This window comes from Halyomorpha halys, unplaced genomic scaffold (genome assembly GCF_000696795.3).
Source record: "Halyomorpha halys isolate HHAL.00 unplaced genomic scaffold, Hhal_1.1 Scaffold3.1, whole genome shotgun sequence".
Classification (NCBI taxonomy): Eukaryota; Metazoa; Arthropoda; class Insecta; order Hemiptera; family Pentatomidae; genus Halyomorpha; species Halyomorpha halys.
Window position 1 is genome coordinate 433,404 of NW_027115249.1, and position 5,330 is coordinate 438,733.

A 5,330-nucleotide genomic window follows, 5' to 3' on the forward strand; every position below is an offset into this window, starting at 1 on the left:
AAATTCGCTCTCCGGAATTCACCCTCCTAGATCCTCTTCAGTGACCCGCTAAACAAATTCAATATTAGACGGCAATGTGAGATCAGACCATCATTCATAGTCACAGCAGGAGACCAGTCTACCAAGAACAAACAAATAGATACATTTTACGAGAATAAGACTAACACATAGATTCAAAGCAAATATAATAAAAAACCGGTTACAGGAAAAACCTGAATGGATAAATAAGTTTGAAATGTAACTGTAGTATAAAGTAATATGATTGCGACATTTTCGCTAAAATTGACGATCCAGAAGTGCCAATTTTTCGATTTTTCACTTTTTCTTTTGTTGTTTTTTTTCTCCAAAAAAGATTAAAACAATTTTGATTAAACTCGGTGAATCAATGAGCAATTGAGTGGTATTTAATATCAAATAGGTTTTATTCTAATTGAATTCATCACTAGTAGAGAGGTCCCTTCCCACTCGTGATAATGTAGACGGCGAGTAAGCGACACAGTGCTCCTCTGCAGACAGCGGATCCCACAACCTACCTTAAAATGTCCTTCAGGCAAAGAAAGGACATTTATGTTTATGTTTATTACGTATTATGTATACACATGGTTTTGTTTGAAATAATAAAATTAACAGAAAGGTGAGAAAAAAAATCTAATTGAAATGGACTAACATGGCTTAAATATTGAATATTTATAAAATCTTCCTCTAAAGTACTTATATTTTTTTTAAATAAGCAGTTGTCATTGTCAGTAGTAATATACAATATATAAATACAAAATGGTGAACAACTTTATGAATATCTAAAGGAAAAATAGATAATTGATACAAGTAAATAGTTGCCTTATTATTTCAAATCATGAAGAAAATTTTCAGGGATGCTGTAAAAAAAAAAAAAAAAAAACACTATTTATTTGCAAACGTTTCGCCCAACTTTGTCCTGAACTTCATCAGGGCTAAAAAGATACAAAAACAATAAAAAATATTTTGTATCTTTTTAGCCCTGATGAAGCCCTACAAAGTTGGACGGAACTTTTGTTTTCTTTTTTAATTAAAATTTAATTTGTTATTATAAATACAAAATTTTTGTTCATAATTTTCGCTTTACATGTTTTTGTTTTTTTTAAATCACAAAAATAGCAATAGCTTTAACATGAACACACCAATTTACACAAAACTTGGAGCGCCTGTAGGACAAGTAAAAGTTGCGACAAGATTTATAAAATTTAGCGTACTAATATTAACAATGATTTACTACAATTATTCTCTCTCTCTCTCTCTCTCTCTCTCTCTCTCTCTCTCTCTCTCTCTCTCTCTCCCCCTTCTCTTTTCCTTTCCCTCACTCTCTTGCTGTCTATCTACTCACTATGTATTAAATAATTCTTGATTTATTATTAGATAAGTACAGTTATATATAAATAAAAAATACTTATAAATAAGTATACTCCAGGCTCCTTGGCTATTTATGGGTAGTCGAGAAAGTATAAATATAAAAGGAATACAGCAAATAATTATAGAAGACAAATTTCCCTATGACAGGGCCTTCAGAAGGTGACGTGCCCTTTAGGGATTATAATACGAAAATATCGACTCCAAATATAGAATCGATTGTAGTCATTATATCACTACTTGATTTATTTCAGAGTTAAATATATTTTTATGTTGAGCTTTACGTAAGTGGGCTGACAGGAAGGTTACCATTTATATCCAGGACTTCTTCTATATCCGCTCTCAGCCTCTTTCCGCTACGTCCTTTGACATTTCCGTAGTCCTTCCCAGAGGATTATGTCTTTGTTGTTTCAATTCTATTATTAGAATTCTAAATTTGGATATATAAATATATCCGTTGCGATTGGAAATAGAGAAGGTATGCGGAATAGGTTGTAGAATTTATCATGCGATGAGTCATTACAAATTTTTTGTTTAGAGAAAATAATTTTCTTATTATTACCTTATTATTATTATTATTAATTTTTTTTAACTAGTGATTTCAGACGATTAATTATGAATCTTCACACAAGACTGAAAAGACTTTTTTTTGGAATGTTAGAATGCTTTATAAAAAACTAACTATATCTGGGGAACGATGGACGTAAACAGCTCTCCTAGGGCTCATATATTAGAAAATTTAGTTTACTTTAAATGATGTTCTGTTAGGTTTTCTAGTTTTTAGATTGTTACACGATCGATCTGAAAATAAATATATAAGTTTTACTATAAGTTCGATATATATTTTTTTTTATAATTTATTTATTGTTATTTATAACTGTATACAAATATATACAACAAGTAAATTTGCTGTAGGTGACATAGTGACATGATACAAACGTGTGGAGAATCTACCCATTAATAGAACTCCAATAACGGAAGAGGAGAAGATCTCGAGGGCATATTCTTTTCAGACGCCTAGGAGGATTATTAGGTAATGAAGGAGAAGCCAGGTTAGAAACGAGTGGATTTGGGTGGTTAGGAAGTTTATCATGGAAGGATTGGTATCTGATTCTGGCAAATTGGCAACATATGGAACATTGAGGTCCTGATGGATGACTTGATTTGTGACAAAGTAAGGAGCATTGAGGATTTTAGACTGTAAGAATTGGATTCGGGAGGAATTTGATGGTTTAGTGGAGCCCCAAAGCTCAACTCCGTATGTCCAGATAGGCCTTAGAATAGTCATGTAGATCAGTCTTTTGTAATGGGTTGGCAGTTGGACGGTTTGTCGAGTAAATGTTGTAATTGTCGGAATCGACGAGCAGTTTCATTTCTTTTCTGTCTTGTATGAGGACTCCATGTCAGTCGTAGACATATTTAAAAATAGAAATAGACCTTAAGTAGAAGTTTCGCTGCTCTTCGATTTCGACTATTACAGCACTTACTAGACAAACGGCCTAAACTTCCAATCCATTACAAAAGACTGATCTACATGACCTTAATAAGCTATTACGGAGTTGAGCTTTGGGGCTCCACTAAACCTTTGAACCGTATCCAATCCTTGCAATCTAATATACTTCATAAAATCCACATTGCTTTTTAATTTTTCACAAATAAAACAAACAAACGTTCAAAATATTGCCGATAAGGCCGGAACCAGGTATCAATGCTTTCATAATAAACTCTAATCATTCTTGTTTCTTACCTTCCTTCCTCCTGATAATGGTCTTTAAAATGAAGACAGTCTCTGGACCTTTTAGTCTAGAAATGTTATCGATTATTCTAGGCTTATATAAGAGAATATAAATTATTTTGGGAAAGGATATGATCAGTGATGTGGTCAGAAATAAAATAAAGTCGTTAAATAATGGTTTATTGTTTTCGTATTATGAATTTTCAGCCTTATTTTTTAAGAGCTTAAGATATACAATAATGAATAATTATATAAATATATATAGTAGAATTACTCAGTTTTATAGAAAATAAAGTAATAGAATATATAACTATTTTATTTGTTTTTTGTATGCCCATTTTACAATCTTTTTTGTTTGTTTTTGCAAGTAAGATTCATCCTTCTGTTTTGTTTTTTTTAAATCTTCAAGTACCAAGGTGAGTATAACTTCCTCGATGTTGTTGTATTTTCTTTTTCTTTTCTGTTATTTATTTCTGGAAATTCTCGTTTTTGTATATATTTACATTTTTATGGAGTGTATATTTGCCTACATATCATTTGTTATTTAAGAATGAAGTATACAAAATGAGTAAATGTTTGAGAAATATGCGTGACAAGAGAAAGACTCAGCTCAACTGTAGGCCAAATCGGCCAAACCATTTTCGAAATATAACTGCCAAGGAGAGAAGGTGTACGTAGAGGAAAAAATAAAATATGAAAGAAATATGGTCCGGGTGCGGTCAAAAAAACTCAAATAGTAGAATATACTATTTTATTGAGCCAACGTTTCCCCCCACGTTGCAGGGCTTCTTCAGGGCTAAAAAAGATACAAACACATATTTACATAAGGAAAACAAAAACATAAGTGTAAAATAACAGGGGTATAAAATGTAAAAAAGTAAGATATAATTAGAAAAATTAAAGGTAGTAAATAGTAAATGTAAATTTAATTTAATTTAATTAATTTAATTTTTCTTATTATATCTTACTTTTTTACATTTTATACCCCTGTTATTTTACACTTATGTTTTTGTTTTCCTTATGTTACTATGTGTTTGTATCTTTTTTAGCCCTGAAGAAGCCCTGCAACGTGGGGCGAAACGTTGGCTCAATAAAATAGTATATTCTACTATTTGAGTTTTTTATACAGCACCCAGACCATATTCCTTTCATCTTTACACACGGTCAATCAATATCTTCCAGAAAAAATAAAATAGTTTCATAAAATTCAAACCATAATATTTTTACCAGGAGATCGTATATAGTAATATAATATATAATATATCGTATATAGAAAATAGTAATTAAACTATTTATTGTGATCTAACGTTTCGCCCCATTTTGCAGTGCTTCTTTAGGGCTAAAAAAAGATACAAAATTTAAAATAATTTAACAAAACAAGGGGATTGATAAGATGAAAGTAAACTAAGATATGGCTAAAAATTATTTAAAATATGTGAAACTTTTTATAAAAAGAACAAAGTAAATTAAACAAAATAAAAATAAAATTTACAGTGAAAAGAATAAATAAAGAAGAAATATAAAAAATTTACTTAAGGTTTAGAAAAACAAAAACCTTTATCTTATCTTGGCCTTTATTTTATTCTTTTATTGTGTATTGTATTTTTTATGTTTCTCTTTTATCTAATTTTTATTTTTTATTATTTCCCATTTTCAATATATGTCTAATAAATACCATTTTGTATTTCTTGTTTGTTTATACTGTTTACTGTAGATCTTATTTTATTTATTTAATTTTCTTTGTTCATTTTTATATAAATTTTCATATATTTTACATCTTTTTTAACCACACATTATTTTTAATGTCATTTTTATTTTTAATTCATGTTTTCTTACTTCCTTACACTTTCACTTAATTTTTTTTAAAATAAATAAATCCCATCAAAGCCGTAAAATATCCTTTAATAATATACAGGAAGATGGTCAGGGTTGCGATCAATAGTGAAACAAAAATAGTTTACAACTATTTATTTTCTAACGTTTCGCCCCACTTTGCAGGGCTTCATCAGGGCTAAAAAGATACAAAATGAAACTATGTTTAGATAAAATGATAAAATGAATAAAAATAAAAATAAAAAGATACAATGAAAAGAATAAAAAACAAGTAACAAGGGCAAGAGTAAAAGTTTTCTCCTCCCCACTCTTGCGCGTTTCCGCTTCAATGTTTCTGTCTGTTCAACTTATTCATTTGGACAGGTATGTTGTCCTATAT